This window comes from Colobus angolensis, unplaced genomic scaffold (genome assembly GCF_000951035.1).
Source record: "Colobus angolensis palliatus isolate OR3802 unplaced genomic scaffold, Cang.pa_1.0 Scaffold654, whole genome shotgun sequence".
NCBI classification, from domain to species: Eukaryota; Metazoa; Chordata; class Mammalia; order Primates; family Cercopithecidae; genus Colobus; species Colobus angolensis.
Window position 1 is genome coordinate 196,698 of NW_012120199.1, and position 19,020 is coordinate 215,717.

Sequence of the window (19,020 nt, forward strand, 5' to 3'; positions counted from 1 at the left end):
GAGTTACCCTAGGAACATAACATGGCATTTAAGAGCAAATTTCCTTTTTTGCCAGTATCATTCATTTAAATAGGAAATAGGAAACTATAGAAGGAAATTGTGTGTGTGTGTGTGTGTGTGTGTGTGTGTGGAAGGGGTAAAACGGAAACACAGGGACAGAGACAGAAACAGTTGAGAATTCCTCAAAAAACCTGATCTGCTGGAGTTTCTATCCATTATCTTTTCCAAGCTTGAAAAAAGTTCTTCACAGAAGTAATGACCCCGGACTTGCAGAAGAGAGCGCTAAAGCTCAGAAAGTAAAGTCAGCTCTCAAGAAGACTTCGCTAGTAACTGGTCAAGTAGGATCCCACTCAGATCTGCATGCTCCACCTGCTGTCACAGGCTTCCATGATGCAGTGAATCAAATAGTATTGTCACTGCATACCTCATTACAATGCCATGCTGTCTCAGCTCCACGACAGAGATGTTATTGGCCATTGTGTTCAATGACACCTAGCAATGCCTGCTTCCTACCAGTTACTTAACCAATAGTTGTTGAGTAAATTGCTCCATTAACTTACATTCATGGCATATGGATGAATAAAGAGCATACTCACCAAATATTTGGCTAGCAAGTACTCATGTATGTACAAAAGAACAGCCACGTGTCAGGCAACAGAATCAGGGTCAGAAACTCTCCTGCCAGGGCAGCAAGCAATGTGGTGGGACAGGCTGCCTCAAAGCCTCCTTTTGGGTTCAAAACCCACAGGAAAACGCAGTAGAGGAGATTGGGAAGAGTACTTTCAATTTTGTTTGGGGGTTGGTTTTTTTGGGTTTTGGCTATTTTTAAAAATTTACACCTTGCGTCGGTGTGGTAACTTTGTTACAACAAACAAACCAATGTTAGTACACTACTATTATCCAACATCTGTAATTTAAATTAGGGTTTACCCTTTTGTTACATAGTTGTATAATTTGTGTTGTACAGTTTAATGAGTTTTCACATATGCTAATACCACTCATCCATTATCTAGCATCATACAGAATATTTTCACTGCCCTAAAAATCCCCTGTGCTTAACGTATGTATGGTCCTCCCTGTAGCTCTCAACACCTGGAAACCACTGATCTTTTTACTGTTTTTATAGGTTTTTTTTTTTTTTTTCAGAGTGCTATACAGTAAGAATCATATAGTATGGAGTCTTTTCAAGCTGACTTCTTTTACTTAGCCATATGCATTTAAAGTTCCTCCATGTCTTTTTGTAGCATGAGAGCTTTTTTGAAACCAATGGATAATATTTTGTTGTCTGGGTGTACTATAATTTGCTTATTCATTCAACTATTAAAGGTCATTTTGGTTGCTCTCAATTTTTAAGTTATGAATTCAGTTTCTAGTTAGCAGAGAACACATGAGTGTCACTCTCTGGTACTACGCTGTTTCTAGAGCTCTATAGATGTGCGCCTACCACATGCTATAGCAGGAGAGATGTCTGCACACAGTGGGCCTGCACTTCTCTGCAGACTTCAGGCTGGCTCTCTGATGTTTTTCGTGATTGTTTATTTTGAGGAATATAATGTTAAATTCTAAGCCCAAATATTTTCTGGTAGACTGGCACATTCAGGGAAAAAAAGCAACAAAGACAGTTGAAGGAATCAAAATCCTGTCCTTTGAGGAAACACGGAAGAAGAGAGAATTCAGAGATGCTGCCAACCATCTGCAGCCACCTTAAAGGCAGTCACCCGAAAGGGCCAGCCTTGCTCTGCAGGACCATGGAGGATAGAAGTAGGAGCAGTGGATGAAAGGAGCCTTGGCATTGTTCCAGGGTTTGAGAGGACATTGAGGATTCCCACGCATTTTGTTGCAGACATTTCCCCATCTCAGTCATCAAAGAGCAGGAGAGAGTTGCCACCTGACCATCAAGTCTCAAAATATTGCAGCCCTGGTAAGTTCTTACAGGAACTTGATTCAGAAACATGTCAATCAAGAACATTTCTGAGACAATCTTGAAATTGAATTCAGTAACCCACACAGCCCAATTCTGTTATCTCAGATGTCACCAGATGCCCTTGAAGGTGATTGAGGTTGCTTTTGTGAAGCTGGAGTTTAGAACCCTTAAGTGAGCACGTCTGCTCTCGCATGGTGTATGGTGGCACATGGAGAAGGCAGACATTGCTTTCCTCTGGTGCTCGTGAGTTTTCATGTTCAATGCGTTTTGTGTTCTCTCCAACTGAGTTCAGAATTCTTCCTGCAGTTCTCATCTGAAACCACAGCCATGGGTGGCCCCACAGTGCTTTTCACTGAGTGATGTGAGGACCCTGCAGGTCTTTTTCCCTTTGGAGCCGAGGCACCTGGTGTACCCCCTGTTTCAAGCAGTTCTCACCCCACGGATGGAGATCCTCTTCTGGGGTCTTAGTGCCACACAGACACCCGGCCAGGGCCCAGCACATACAGCAGCTCCAGGGAGAATGCTGGCTCTTTTCGGGAACTGAGCTGCTTGGATCCTTAATATCATGCCTGAATCTCCCTTCATTTTCTGAGACCCAAGTTAGCTGGTATTTTCCTTGACTGAAATTCTTAAAATCATTTTGATCCAGTGCCTGCCACCCACCCTCTGCCTCTTGTTTCTCAGTATTTCTATAGAAACAGACGTCCAGGTGTTAAAATCTTACTTTCCTAGAAATGGCTGTTCTCACTGGAAGACATCAGAGCCCTATCCTTTGTTGTCCAATGCCCATTGCAATCTCCCTGTGGCTCAAACTGGGCTCTGGACAAGGAGATCCTTTTCCACAGGCAAGAGCAGCACCCCGGGACACGCGTCATCTTCATGAATTCAGCCTGGGCTTCTCACGCCAGAGTCCTAAAAGCAATTTTGACTCCAACCTATATTTCTTTTGGCTTCAAGGAAGAACTGTATAAATTTCAATTTGGCTGCACAGGTCAGGAAAGTAAATGTCATTACAGGCCTTTATGTAAGATCAGACTTCACATTTGACACCTTTTCTGTCAGAAGAAAGTACATGGAAATACCAAGTCATACTTATAGTGCAATCAGTTTAATTAGTTTGTACACACTAGTAAAATATCAAACATTGGCAGAGTCACATCTTCTGACTGTGCCCCTTACCATGAATGCATTACATTGTTGCCATAGAGTTTCATGTTAAAACACTATTTCATCATTTCACACTCCAAAACTCTTTATTTGTTCAGCCAGTTGTGCCAAAACAATTGAGGAAGAGAAAAGCAGACTGCAAACCCAAAGCCAAACCTTTGTGCTGAGGTGGGATCGATGGCCATTTTAATTCTGCACTATTCTGTATTTTCTTAAAATTTCCCTCAGTGGTAGATTAAGGAGCCTAAGGAAAAGTTACTGTGCAAAGAACTTGAAGAGACAGAAGGAATTCCAGAAATTTTCCTAATCATAAACTGGTAAGCCCAACAACAGTCAAACCGAGAGCCAAGTCAGGAAAGCAATTTCATTCACGATTGCCACAAAAAGAATAAAATACCCAGGAATACAGCTAACCAGGGAGGTAAAAGATCTCTACAATGAAATTTACAAAACACTGCTCAAAGAAATCAGAGATGACATAAACAAATATAAAAACATTCCATGCTCTTGGATAGGAAGAATCAATATCATTAAAATGGCCATACTGCCCAAAGCGATTTACAGATTCAATGCTATTTCTATTAAATTACCAATGACATTCTTCACAGAACTAGCAAAACTTATTTTTAAAATTCATATGGAACCAAAAAAGAGCCGAAAGAGCCAAGGACTTTTTTTTTTTTTAATTAAAAAGTAAACTTTAATACTGAAAATGCAAACTTGGGGAAGGCAGAAAGACCACATACAAGGCTGTCATTTCACAGTTGGAGGGTTGCACAGTGGCAGGACAGAGGCACTCCTCACTTCCCAGAGCGGGCAGCGGCCAGACAGAGGTGCTCCTCACTTCCCAGAGACTGGGGCTGCCTGGCAGAGGAACTCCTCACTTCCCAGACAGTGTGGGGGCCAGGCAGAAGCGTTCCCCGCTTCCCAGATGGTGGGCAGCTGGGCAGAGGCACTCCTCTCTTCCCAGACAGGGCGGCAGCCAGACAGAGGTGCCCCTCTCTTCCCAGTCAGTTGGGCAGCTAGGCAGAGGCGCTCCTCACTTCCCAGACAGGGCAGCAGCTGGGCAGAGGTGCTCCTCTCTTCCTAGACAGTGGGGAGGCCCGGTAGAGGCCCTCCTCATTTGCTAGACGGTGCAGCAGCTGGGCAAAGGTGTTCTCTTCCCAGGCAGTTGGGCAGCTAGGCAGAGGCGTGCCTCACTTCCCAGAAGGTGGGGCAGCCTGGCAGAGGCCCTCCTCACTTCCCACACTGGGCGTGAGGAGGAACTCCTCACTTCCCAGACAGTGTGGATGCTGGGCAGAGGCGCTCCTCACTTCCCAGACGGTGCAGTGACCGGGCAGAGGTGCTCCAACTTCCCAGACAGTGGCCCCAGACAGAAGCGCACCTCACTTCCTAGATGGGGCAGCGGCTGGGCAGAGGCCCTCTTCTCTTTCCAGATGGGCAGCAGCTGGGCAGAGGGGCTCCTCACTTCCTAGTAGCCAAGGAAATCTTAAGAAAACAAACAAACAAACAAAACTGGAGGCATCATGCTACCCGACTTCAAACTATACTATAGGGCTACAGTAACCAAAACAACATGGTACTAGTACAAAAGCAGACACATACACCAATGGAAAAGAATAGAGAACCCAGAAATAAGGCTGCACACCTACAACCATCTGATCTTCAACAAACCTGACGAAAACAAGCCATGGGGAAAGGACTCTGTATTCAATACATGGTGCTGTGATAACTGGCTAGCCATATGCAGAAGACTGAAACTAAACTCCTTTCTTATGCCATATACAAAAATCAATTCCAGATGGATTAAAGACTTAAAGGTAAAACCCCAAAGTAGAAAAACTCTGAAAGATAACCTAGGCAATACTATCCTGGACATAGGAACAGGCAAATATTTCATGATGAAGACGCCACAAGCAATTGAAACAAAATTAAAAGTTGGTAAATGGGACCTCTTTCATAGTTTAACTAAAGAGCTTTTGCACCACAAAGGAAACTGTCAACAGAGTAAACAGACAACCTACAGAATGGAAGAAAATTTTTGCAAACTATGCATCCAACAAAGGTCTAATATCCAGCATCATCTATAGGGAACTTAAACAAATTTACAAGAAGAAAAACAACACCCCCATTAAAAAGCAGGCAAAGGACATGAACAGACACTTTTCAAAAGAAGACATACATGTGGTCAATAAGCATATGAAAAAAGCTCAACGTCACAGATCATTTGAGAAATGCAAATCAAAACCACAAAGAGATACCATCTAACACCAGTAAGAATAGCTATTACTAAAAAGTCAAAAAATAATGGATGCTGGCAGGGTTGTGGAGAAAAAGGAATGCTTATACACACTGGTGGGAGTGTAAGTTAGTTCAACCATTGTGGAAGACGGTGTGGCAATTCCTCAAAGACCAAAAAGCAGAACTATCATTCAACCCAGTAATGCCATTACTGGGTATATACTCAAAGGAATATAAATCATTCTATCATAAAGACACATACATACGTATGTTCAGTGCTGCACTGTTCACAATCGTAAGACATGGAATCAACCTAAATGGTAGACTGGATAAAGAAAATGTGGTACATATATACCATGGAATACTATGCAGCTATAAAAAGGAACAAGGTCATGTTCTTTGCAGGAACAAGGATGGAGCTGGAGGCCATTATCCCTAGCAAATTAATACAGGAACAGAAAACCAAATACCAAATGTTCTCACTTGTAAGTGGGACCTAAATAATGACAACTTGTGGGCACATAGAGGTGAACAACACACACTGGGGCCTATCTATTGGAGGATGGAGAATGAGGGGAGGGAGAGGATCAGGAGAAACAACTAATGGGTACTAGACTTAATATCCGGGTGATGAAATAATCTGTACAACAAATCCCCATGACACTATGTGTCATGTTACATAGAAACTATGTAACAAACCATGTTACATAGTTTGTTACCTATGTAACAAACCTACAGATGGACCCCTGAATTTAAACGTTAAACGCAAATAAAAATTAAGACTAGAAAGTAAGCACATGCAAAAAACAAACAGAAAAAGAAACTGGTCAGCTTTATATATGGAAGAAATGGGGGGATAGGAGAGTCATCAAATCCATTCAATTTGATACATATTATTTGGCCTGAATTCCAGAAACCATGCAAAAGGCTGGGCCCAGAGGTGAGTGGGAGCCCAGCACACACGCATCCTCCTCAGAGGGACTCTTGGATTTAGTGAGTCCCAGAAGTAAGAAGAGGAGGTCCTCTCAACGTAATGAAAGATACAGAGGTTGGCCGGACGTGGTGGCTCATGCCTGTAATCCCAGCACTGATCCCAGGTGATCCCAGGCCAAGGAGGGCAGATCACCTGAGTTCGGGAGTTTGAGACCAGCCTGACCAACATGGTGAAACCCCATCTCTACTAAAAATACAAAATTAGCTGAGAGTTGTGGCACATGCCTGTAAACTCAGCTACTTGGGAGGCTGAAGCAGGAGAATCACTCGAACCCAGGAGGCAGAGGTTACAGTGAGCTGAGATCACGCCATTGCACTCCAATCTGGGCAAGAAGAGTGAAAATCCATCTGGAAGGAAGGAAAGAAGGAAGTAAGGAAGGGAGGGAGGGAGGGAGGGAGAGAGGGAGGTTTAAGAGGTTACCTTGTTTGGGGGCCATTAAATAGAGCACAATGCTGGTCACAGAATTCCCAAGGGCGGCAAATTTAGCGTCAGGGGCCTCTTTGAGACTGATCCTCTCTCTGGCAAATGTGCATACACAAAGATAATACATGCTGTAAACAATTTCTGGGTTTTGTGGATGTTGAAGAGATCCCATTGGCAGCCTCTAAGTTTGTATTTGCAGGCCACCTACTGGGCAATCCTGTTGACACACTATCCCTGCTTCCCAAGAACCAGGGTTGGTACTTTGCAAATTAAGATGTTTATGATGTGAGTGCTTCGTCACAACTTTGGAACCATGTGATAGCAACTTTCATACAAATCTAATTAAAAATGGATTAAGATCACTTTAATACTAGAGGAACCTTAAGAGATAGATGAGTTTGGCCTCTTTTCCTCCTCAGGCAGACATGTTTTGTCAAGCCATCACAGATGGATGTGCATTTTCTTCCCGAGAACACTTTGAAGCCAGGAAGGCCATGCTGCAATATTTTCCACCAAATGCTTTTATTGAATGAAATATTTTCTGTTGTATTTGAAGCCACTTGTTCTTCCTCGATTCTTTGTAAACACTGAGAAATACTGATTAGGGTTTCCAGAAAAAAATATTATTTTCCACTTATCAATTGACTCTGGTGTGTATTTTGCAGATAAAAACTAGAGTAACAACAATAATAGGAATTTTGTCAATATGGGTAAATCATGTTCCCCAACAGCAGTATCCCCAGTTGATGAGTGGGTGGGCGACCCTGGCCTGCATTTCTTTCCTCTTTTGCAATGTTTGTCATGCCGTCTGCACCTTGCATTGATATTTTTAGTATTTTGACTGTAGAGTACATTTCCTTATGCATGACCTTTAAAAATGATGCAGGATAATTTCTAGAAATTTTAATTATTCACAGTCAGAAAAGCATTGATGTGTATCCTTTAAAGCAGTGGTAAGCCTAATTCTTGATGTTTCTTTTAAAAATGTAAATAGCTTAATTCTATAATCAATGAGTCCACAAATGTTTGCAGACATTTTGCTATACACAAGGCAGCATGTTCTTGAAATAACAAAATATTAAATGCACCATAAAATTCTCTCTTTAGATTACTCTTTGAGCAATCTGGGTATTACATGATTTAACAGTAATTTCCTGAGCTACTTCTGCATGGTTCTTTAATAAAGAAGAGGAGTTATTTACTCAGGTGTAACCTGAGACTCACCAGGGCATAGAGAAAGCAGAGGGTCTGTTTTCAGCCTCATCTCTGAGCAGAACATCATTTTCTCATCAGTACTGGATTAAGCAGCTTGTGGTGCCAACCCCCTGGGCCACCAAACTGTTCATGGGCAATAGTCCATAATCATGGAAAGCTGGGAAGATGTTTGTGTAGCGTGATCATCACAAGTCTTTCAGGACGTTCTGATGTCACTGAAAAAAACACTGGGCTAGACCATCAATGTGAACATGCTTGAGTGACACTTGGTCACTATTCTGTCTGTAGGGAGGCAGGGCTGTTTCCAAAGGCTCCTGTTTTAGAGAAAGACAAGAACAGCGGACAGGGACCATCTTTCTCCCTTCTCTCTCAGGTAGCACCCAGCCTTCTCCTCTAGAAAAGCACTGGACCAAGACAAAGAATTCCCATTTCAAGGGATGCCAAATGACCACTCTGCCCTGTATTAGACCTGGGTGAGCACTTATTTTAAGGTTTTTTTCATTGGTAATGATATCCGGTTGAGGTGACCCCATTGTCTAGGGAAGGCAGGGTCAAGGACGCATGTCCCTGCTGAGATCTGTCTCAAAAAGGACGTGTTGGGCCAGAGGATATTCTCTTACACACATGCATCAAGAAAGGGGCTATATTTGAATCGATAGAAGTAGAATTAAATTTTCTCATAGAAGCAGTGTTGTGGTATTAGGATATGGACTTGGCCAGTGGTATCACATAAAATAGCTCCAGCAGACATGTGTTTACTCTTTCATTTACTCTAGGCACTAGGTTATATCTCAAGTGCTTTTCACAAACAAGGTTATTAAGGACACATGCCAAAACTCTGTTCTGGAAACTTTTTGTTTTGTTTATTCCAGAATTATGCAAGGCAGAGTGGCATTTCAAAAGCTCTATTTTTCCCAGTTTTTCACAGCTGATTATTTTCTTTAAAAGCTGCAGTTCTACCTCCATCTTCAACAGAGGCATATGCCCAAGTCTTGCCATTGCTACGTGGTGTCCTCACCACCAAGGAGATGGAGCTCACAATCGCATAGGAATATGTATTTCCAATTTTCTTTGTGCTAACTTCCTTGCCTCCGTCAGTGCACTGGGTTTCACAGATGTTGAAGAAATCCTGTTGGCAGCCTCTAGGTTTGTATTTGCAGGATGCCTAAAATCACAAGATACTATGTGCTGGGACATCAAAAAAGATATCAGCTGCTAGCTCCAGAATAATCAGACTGCTCTCACAAGTGCAAATATGGGTTATTGTCACTGCAATGTGGGTACCTCAAAGACCTTCCAAGACAGAGACCATTGTCTATGTATCTTGCTATCTCCAGGCCTAATGCACAGCTTGGCATCAAGCTGGTGTCCCACCAATTAATGTCTATAAAATGAACGCATGAACTATTAACCTAGAGAAGATCTGGATAGTTTGCCTCATCAAGGCCTGTATGTCTTGACCAAGACTGGCCAGGGCAACACAGGCTTCAGGGGAGAACCAGTCAAAAGGAGGCATGTCCAGCACTAGGCAGGCATCGTGTACCAATGTGGGGACTAACCACTGAAATGCCATTCAAGACACAAGAAGGGACCTAGGCCAAAAGCTGCCCAAGGTTAGCAGAGGGGCAAGGGAAGGAAGCATCAGGAGAACAGAAGTATTGTGTGCACAGAAAGGCAGTGTGCTACTATTGCTAATTTTGACACAGTGCCCGTGGGCCGCCAACAGGACAAAGGTGGCTATGTGGGATTCCTTGTCCCATGCACACTGAGGATCGGAGAGACTGTGAGAACACCTCACGACCCAGGCTGCACCAGGGCGCGGAACACCACAGAACTCAGACATTTTAGCTTCTGATGATTCAGCTTTCTTCTCTCACAGATCCAAACTCACTTTTAGAAAAACAGTGAACCATGGGACTGTACTAACAGATGAACAACAAATACCCACTGCGAGCCCTGCCTATCTGTGACGTGATGGCCAACGCAGTTAGGAAGAGGTAGCTCTCATCTCAGACTCGTTCACATCGAGCTGGTCATGATTGGAAAGTTTATACATATTGGCAGATATGCATGTTTTAAACTATCCTGCCTTTGGTGAGTTTCTGAATTAGTGAGGGGAATTGAGGGAATATTTCAGGGACAGAACTTCTCCCCAGCCCAGGCCTTTTCTCACATGCAAACGCAGATGCAAGGGCATAAGTCATCGCCCTGGGATGAAGGTCTGCAGAGTCATTCATTTATGCCCAGAAATCGGAAATCTCAAGACTCTAGGCTATTTCCCCAGTCACCCTTTGCACTCTGAACTTGGCTTACTGCCCCCCAGTGACCACTCTTCTGAACTCCACTCACATTTGAGTCTAAGAACTAAGACGCAAGAGGTGGTCCTAATCTCAAAGAAAATTTTTCAAGTTTCTTTCAGAAGAGGAGTTAAGCCAATTAGACGGTGATGTGTTGTGTAACTGAGCTCATAAAACATGAAATGGCTTGAATTAAGATAACATGGGATAAATAGCTAGAAGACTTTTTAACTTTCTTAATTTGGCTCTATGGGGTGGAACACATTAACGACTTCAGAAACATTTTTGGTGAGCAAAATAGAATGGAGTTGTTCATGTATCAAGCAACTTAGTGTTTGGGAGATAACCCCAGATAAAAGGAAAATTATCATGGGATAAAAGTAATGAAATAAGTATTAGAAAGCTCTTAGCCATGAAACAGCTAAGGACAATTTATAGAAGTCGGAGAGGTGAAAGTCAGATGAGGAGGAAGGAGGGAAATACCTCTGACAAACATAGCCAATTAAGTACCATGACTCTAAGTCACAGCACGCTCTGTCAGGTCTGGCCTGGTCTCAAGTCCTTCTGCACCCACATTGAACCCAGCCACTCCCCTCATTCCCCACCATCCTGCCTCTCCTCACACAGCCCAATAGAATCTAGTGGTGTGCGTGCTCAGGTCAGCCTTCTCATGGTGGAATTGCGCCACTGAAAATGCACGTTATCAGCGTTCAGCTGGCCTCACTTTATTCTCCTAATTGTCTTTGGTGAGAATTTTCTTTTTTTTTTCTTTTTAAATTTGTTTTTAAATTAAAAATTGTATCTATTTAAGACTTTTGTTTTTCTCCTCAAGCCCCCCTCATCTGTGTAGCAGGCCACTCTGCATCCTGCTTCTTCAAGGAAGTTGAGGACAGCAGCCTGCATCACCCCAAACACCTGTCCCTGAACTTTAGAGGTATCTCTAGCTTTTCCGTAGCTTCCTTTCTTTTTCTTGGCTCAGACCTTAAATTCTTGGCTCCCTGCTTATCTCCTCCACACACTCCCCTTAATTAATGTCATGAGCACTTTTTGGATTCTTTGCCCACTTCCTCTGACTCTCCAATCCTGTGCTCCAGTTCCGCCCTTCCCCAGGCTGCAGAGACAAGGACCTAACTGCCTCCGGGGCATCATCAGTATTCCTCTGGTGTCTCCAGTGACATCATCACTTACCTCTTTAGCTATAGCCCCTACCTTTTCTGTACTTTGCTGTGGCTGGTGGGGACTATCACCAGTTATCAAAACCCAGAAGTTCTGTCTTTTCCATCACCTTCTCTACCCTTGGAGGCCTTGCCAATTTACCTTCATAAATATTTCTCCAGCCTGCTCTGCTTTTCCTCGTCTACTCCTACTGCTTCAGTCCAAACCCTCACTTGCACCTAGATAACTCAGTAGCCTCCAAAATCATCTCTAGTCTCAAGTCTTGTCCTTCTTAAATCTGTCCTCCACACTGGGGTCTGGGCACTCATCTTTAAATGGAAATTTGTCTGGCTTAGCCCCTTTTAGTGCCTTGCCATGGCCCACATAAGAAATCCAAGGCCGGGCACGGTGGCTCATGCCTGTAATCCCAGCGCTTTGGGAGGCTGACGGGGGGTGAATCACATGAGGTCAGGAGCTCAAGACCAGCCTGACCAACATGGAGAAACCCCGTCTCTACTAAAAATACAAAATTAGCTGGGCATGGAGGCATGCACCTGTAATTCCAGCTACTCAGGAGACTGAAGCAGGAGAATCACTTGAACCTGGGAGGCAGGGGTTGCAGTGAGCCAAGATCACACCATTGGACTCTAGCCTGGGCAACAAGAGTGAATCTTAAAAAAAAAAAAGAAAGAAAAAAAGAAATCCAAGTATGCTACCAGCACATACAGGGTCCTCCCTCTCCAACCTGCCATTGTCAGCTGTGCCTAGCACATCATGATCCAGCAACACAGAACTGCCCATGGTCCTCCACTTGCTGTGCCATTTCTGACCACCTTACAATTTTTTGTCCTCCCTCTCTGGCCAAGTCCTATTTTGACAACAAAAATATCATTTTCCCCAGGACACCGTTCCCAATTCTACAGACCGTATGAAGTTCCCCTTTGCATTTCCATGATGCTTTTTGTTAATGAACTTTTAAGAGTTCCTTTTGTTGGGTGCAGTGTCTCGCGCCTGTAATCCCAGCACTTTGGGAGGCTGAGGTGGGAGGATCACGAGGTCAGGAGATCAAGACCAGTCTGACCAACATGGTGAACCCCCGTCTCTACTAAAAATACAAAAATTAGCCGGGTGTGGTGGCATGTGCCTGTAATCCCAGCTGCTCAGGATGCTGAGGCAGGAGAATCGCTTGAACCCGGGAGGCAGAGGTTGCAGTGAGCCGAGATCACGCCACTGCACTCCAGCCTGGGTGACAGAGTGAGACTCTGTCTCAAAAAACAAAAACAGAAAAAGAGTTCCTTTTATTGTGTTTCATCCAAATGAATTAGTACACAGTTGATTTTCTCCACTTCTGATGACCAGCCAACTCTGCACATCAGTAAACTAGCCTGCCAACATGAGAACATCATGTGCATTTGGTAACTCCGCATTTCATGGGATCATTACGTGCATTACTCACATGAAATCTCACTGATCTGGATTATAACAACCTTTCCACGTATCTTCCTCAGCAGTCCCTCAGTCCTGGGAGAGTGGTAAATATGTCTCATTCATTTACATATTCTAGTATCTGACAGTGTGACTGTTTCAAAACATTGTTCCATAATAATTTGTTGAATTAATGAAATACTATCTCTCCTCCATTTCAGCGTAATATCCTTCTGTCTTTATGACAAGGATTGGTAATTTCAAGCTTTTAGCCCAGTTGTTTGGTAGTCAAGGAATATAAAACTGTTCCCTCGTGGAACAAAAATAGTAATATCCACAAACTCCATTTTTCCATCCACCTCCTGTGTATAAATAAACCTAACATCTTTAAAAGGGATGTCGCGATTCGAGAGGTCTCCATCTAAAACTGGGACTTGACTTTGGTTTTATTGGCTCTGCTAGGCTGTGAGCTGAATATAAATCCATGCCTAGTCCTTTGAATGCACTTATTATTTCTTTACAAATGCAATTTGTAGTAGACTTCCTGAAAATGTTTTAGAACAGGATATAGCCTTTTTTTTTTTTTTAACTTTTTCTTTAAAATATCCAAGGAAATGTAAAAAGCAAAGAGAGAAAACTCAGGGCAGCTCTGGCAGCAAAGATCAGAACCATCAGAGGCCAGCATCAGGGAAGGCTATGGTAAGAGATAGCGTTTGTAGTCAAAGTCAGATTCTTCATCAGCCGCAGTGCAACGCCTTCCCAAGCAGCTGCCAGCTGGCTCAGGGCCACGCTCCAGGCTGGGTCTTCTCCAGTCCTTTCGTTCACACCTGCACTTGTACATTTTACTTCAGTTTATTACTGTGTCTTTGCTTTGCACCTAAACAAAACTACTGTTTTTTTCCCCCAGAGTAAGTTTGGACCATTCCCTCAGACATTACTTGGTATATAGAAATTTCTGCCTGGAATAAAGTTACTTGAATGACGACACTAACCCTTCTTGCTTTTGCCCTTGGATTGTAACTCAAGGCCCCCGTGCCCTTCAGTAAGTCTCAGATGCATCTCTCTTGCTCAGATAATTATTCTACATCTTCTTCTGAGTCTTCAGTCCTGGCATCATTCTTGACGTTCTGACATTTGCAAATCTATCTTATTCACTCCTTTATGTTATTGGCTGCAACTTTCCTCTGAGTACTGACTTTTTGATGCCTGGGTCAATTAGATCAGCATAATTTGTGAGATAAATGGAAAAATTCCTACATGTGCTCTTGTGTCAATATTTTCTCTCCGTGAAAAATCACACTTTGCTCTTAGCCCCTTGGGTTGTTAACATAGCACAGTACGGCTGAGTCAGGGGAGCATATTTCTGTTTTTCACTGACTCACATCTCAGCTGAGGAGCTACCCGCTAGGCTGGCACCTTCCCTCACTACCTATCGGGCCTTCTGCTGGATTTGGTGGGTGCACTCCTGAGCGGCTTGCTGAGTCAGAACTAGTTGGAAGGTGACTAGGACTTCCGACAAGGTTGCTGACAACTTTCTCTTCTAATTACATGTGAGCAATTTCCTGGCCTGCTTCTTTTTGCTGCCTCTCTACTAGATGTCCGTTGAAAGCATGGTAACCAGACATGGAAAGGTTTTCTGACATATAAGGAGACCAAACGTTGGCTAGCTAATTCTTAGGCTGAAATTATTACTGTAATTTGAAATAATAATTATAAAAACATGCAGAATTGGAACCTTTAATAATCCAATCAAATTCAGAGACGGAAACATGTTACCAGGCAGCTTTAAAAAATGTTCCTGGTACAGTATGCTGTTGCATTCTGGATAGCGTCTCTTACCCCTCTGAGCAGTGTAATCACCCTGTAATAATTCTCCACCTTTTACACTCCTCCTCCTGGAACGAGGCATGGTGGTCTAAACAGGCTTTCTGAATTTAAACAACAACCCTGATTTGCAGCAGTTGCTGATTTCTGTGGTGTCAAAATTCCTGCCACAGCTGATTTCAAGCTATAAACAGTTTAGCAACTTCCTCATAGAATTCCTGTGCATTTAACAATTGGTGCTTGGAGCCCGCAGGAGCTGCCTCCAGAATAACCCTGGGTGTAGAGCCCAACCTGAGACACCCATCGCCTCTCTTATGCCCAGCTGAGGGTTTGCCAAGGTCCATGTGAAAGGTGAGGCCAGCTGGACTTCCTGGGTCCAGTGGGGACTTGGGGAACTTTCCTGTCTTACAAGAGGATTGTAAAACTCACCAATCAGTGCTCTGTCAAATGCACCTGTCAACAGGATTCTAAAAGTAGTCACTTGTGAAGAGGATTGAAAAAATGGCACTCTGATAGGATAGAAATGGAACATGGGCGGAGACAATAAGGGACTAAAAACTGGCCACCCCAGCCAGCAGCAGCAACCCACTCAGATCCCCTTCCACGCTGTGGAGGCTTTGTCCTTTCATTCTTCACAATAAACCTTGCTACCGCTCACTTCTTGGGTCTGTGCCATCTTTAAGAGCTGTAACACTCACCATGAAGGTCTGTGGCTTCATTCTTGAAGTCAGCGAGACCATGAACACACCAGCAGGAACCAACTCCAGACACACATGGTCTCTTCAGAAACAAACTGGTCTCAGCAATGAGCATTGCCAGGGAACTTCCTATATAATTTGAATGTAACAATATGTCACAACATAAACAGGCTTTCCAATTTGTGCAATAGGCTTTACATTTTCTGTAATTTTTTTTTTTTACATTTATAGAATTGAGAAAGCCTGTATTTTCCAGATAGGAAAACATACAATGAAGAGATATTTTGCTTTTGTATTAGTGCTATGTGGAATATTCCACTTCAGTTAAAACAGCTGTTTGGGCAGAGTATCAACGTGTGGCACACACAGGCTAAACAACCCAGTAGAGACTGCATTCTTTCAGAGGAGCTGCTTACCTGGCAGTGCCTGCTGGGAGCTTTCCAAGCTGGGGTTCCCCTCACTGGGAGCATCCTGCCAGTGCAGACAGATATATATAACCTGGGATGTCTGTTTTTTTGTTGTTTGTTTTTGTTTGTCTGTTTTATTGTTTTTGTTTTTTCTCTTGACCTAGTCAGAAGACTGAACATTTTGTAACTGTTCGTAGGAAGTCATCAACTTTGTGTATGCACTTGCTGAAAGATCCACTGAATAGCAGCCTTCATGAACATTACTAGTGGACTTGTGCTCCTATAAAACACACTGTTTTCCTCACTGCAAGGTGGGTCTCTCACACTGCGATGGACTGTCTGTGATCTCGGAGCACTTCTTCCCTGGACCTTCCCTGTCACACTGACGGCGTGAGCATGTAGGGCAGGGCGTGGGAGTGAACATGTTAATCTCTTTTGAATAAACTGATTTGAAGTAGATGTCTCAAAAAAAGTTTGTCACCAGGCTTTCTGGATAGTGACATTAATTCTCCCCACCAACAGTAGTAGTTTGGAGTATTGCTTATAAGCAGTGTGGCTTACTTAATAGTTTTATTCCCAATGCATTGCGGGTCACACATCTTCAACGTATAAAGTGTTTGTGTAGGGGAAAAAATTAAAGTAAAACGGAGAGCCATCCCTTCCTCCCAACCTGCCTCCAGTGATTCCAGAGAGAATGCAGCAGGTCATAAGTACAGAACAATGCTCTGCACCTGAAATAAACAAATAAAGTAAGACAGACACAGGAGATGATTCAATCCCAATTTAGGTGTTGGGCACAGAAGGGCTGACCGTCCAGTGGATTTGGGGAGGAGCGTTCAGGATTTCACTGCTGAGAATGCTGATCACGAATCATCCACGGGAGCTGCCAAGCAGGCAGTTGGATGTATGGGTCTCCAGGTCAGGAGAGGGTCCTGGGTAGGCTTCCATTCATGGACAGCAGCAGGCAAATGGAATTTACAGCCATCAGAGATGGGGACAGCACCAAGCATGTGACTGTAGACAGAGAAGAAGAAGAGTGAGGACTGAGCCCGGGGATCTTCTAGTGTTAGCCAGTAACTCACTTTACTCAATGCCTCACACATTCAGGTATTTGAGGTATATTTTTAAGGGTCTTCTGAGAGGTTGGAGAAAATCTAATGCTATTCAAAGCCAAGTGGAGTCTACTGAAATTATCTGAAAAGTTTTGAAGTCAAACTGTTTCTTCTATCAATCTCCTTGATTTCAACAAGGTTTTCTTAAAATTTTAAAGCAAATTCTAGAATTTTTTGCACAAAATTAAAATTAAAGGGTGTTGCCTGTGAGTACCTTAAAGAGTCTCTTTGATAAGTCTGCATATTGGCTTATTGCTCAAGAGAGATAAGTTGGGCTCCCACATTTTTATAACATACTGTCAACTGTATAGTCACACTGTCTGTTTCATGTTGTCGCTTGTTAGAAACGGACTATCTGCACTGAGAAGAAAGTACCAGTAACTATTCTCTTCTGCAGCAGTCGCCCATGATGCATTGCGTGGTGAGCCGTCACCCACAGGTTTCTGCCAGGTATCTCTCTGCCCTGCTTCCTCTGGGCTCTTCCTGAAGTTGGGCGACACCCAATCATCAGAAACTTTGAGGTGGAGGAGGATAAAGTGCTCAGGAAAATCATCAACCAATGGAAAAGAAAATGCAGTGAATTAATTCCCTGGGGCTGGGTGCTGTGGCTCACTCCAGTAATCCCGGCACTTTGGGAGGCTGAGGAGGGAGGAACACTTGAGGCCAAGTGTTTGAGACCAGCCTGGCCAAAATGGTGAGACCCTCACTGTCTCTGCAAAAAATGATAATAAAAAATAAGTGCCCAGACACCTTTGTCTAGTGAGAAATTTCTGTGTGAATGGGGTCCCGGTGAACAGAGACCTAGTTGTGCACCCAGGAACAAGCTCATGAACATACCCTATTTTGACTTTCCTCCCTTCCGTCTTACTTTTCTAGCCACTTCCTTTGGTACCAGTCCCAAATAAAGTATCTGCTCAGGTATCTAAGGAAAGATATTCCTATTAAATAGTACAGGCTCAACTTTATTTTGAACTCTCTATAAGGATATTACCATATAGGTATTGTGGAAGATTATCAGATGAAAATATCTTGTATTACTGTACTAGCTTCAGGCCTTTGCAGTGGCTATTTGCTCCACCCTAAATGTTCTTTCTCTAGATGGTTCACTCCCTCGCATCCCTCGTAATGGAAATTCAAATGTCACCTTCCAATGAGGCCTGGCCAGGCCATCCTGGAGACCAGCACACCTCACCCTATGTCACTTCTCTTGTAATTTTTCTTCATAGCATTATGTGGCATCCTATATGTTTTATTAGTTGTTTGCCTACAGAATGCAAAAGGACAGGGGTTTTACCTATTTTGTGCATCAATATATTCACCTTTGCCCACAATAGACTTGGTACAAACAGGCACTCAAATATTTGTCAAAGCAAAATTTATAGGGCAATATTTGTCTAAAGGATATAGCCAGAAGCATGCTTTTTTCCTTCAAGATATTTTTTTAAATCTTCCAATAAGCATTATTGTGGCATCTTTTTGTGTTGGCGAAATTTGATACTCAGTTATAGCAATTTTTTTGAGACAGGGTCTCACTATGTTGCCCAGGCTGGCACAGTGGTGCAATCTTGGCTCACCACAACTTCTGCCTCCTGGACTCAAACTATCCTCCCACATCAGCCTACTGTGTATCTGGGACTGCAGGCACACACCCCACAGCTAGCTAATTTTTTGTTTATTTTTTGTAGAGACAATGTCTCACTATGTTGCCTAGGCTGGTCTCAAACTCCTGGGCTCAAGCAATCCACCTGCCTTGGCCTCCCAAAATGCCGGGATTACAGGCATGAACCACCATGCCCGGTCAGTTATAGCAATTTTTTTTTCATTTGGTTAAGCATTCAATAAATGCTAGTTAATATTTCTATTGACAAATATTTTTGGAGTTAGCAGAGAACTAGACAGAGGAAATCAGCCCAAGTGAAACAAACGACAATTTGGCCACTAATACATTTTAATTTGCTAAAGTTGAATACATTTCAATGTATTAAAATAGATTTTCATCTTGGTTTTAAAGGTCTCTGGTGAAAGACCCCAGATGGATGTGGAAATGTTTTGAAGTAAAGTCAGTACTGGACATAAGTTCTCAGATCTGATGGGTGAACTCACTTAGATCCCAGCAACTGTGGGAGCAAAGCCACTTA

The 19,020-nt window shown here is 43.2% G+C and overlaps 1 long non-coding RNA gene across 1 annotated transcript in view; it reads left to right on the forward strand.

Moving 5' to 3' along the window:
- The window catches only part of LOC105500262, a 43,796-nt gene extending 27,554 nt beyond the window's left edge, over positions 1-16,242 (forward strand). The window contains exon 3 of the long non-coding RNA XR_001000003.1: positions 15,935-16,242. This is a non-coding gene — a long non-coding RNA (uncharacterized LOC105500262). The remainder of the gene's footprint in view (positions 1-15,934) is intronic.
- The last annotated feature ends 2,778 nt before the right edge of the window (positions 16,243-19,020 follow it).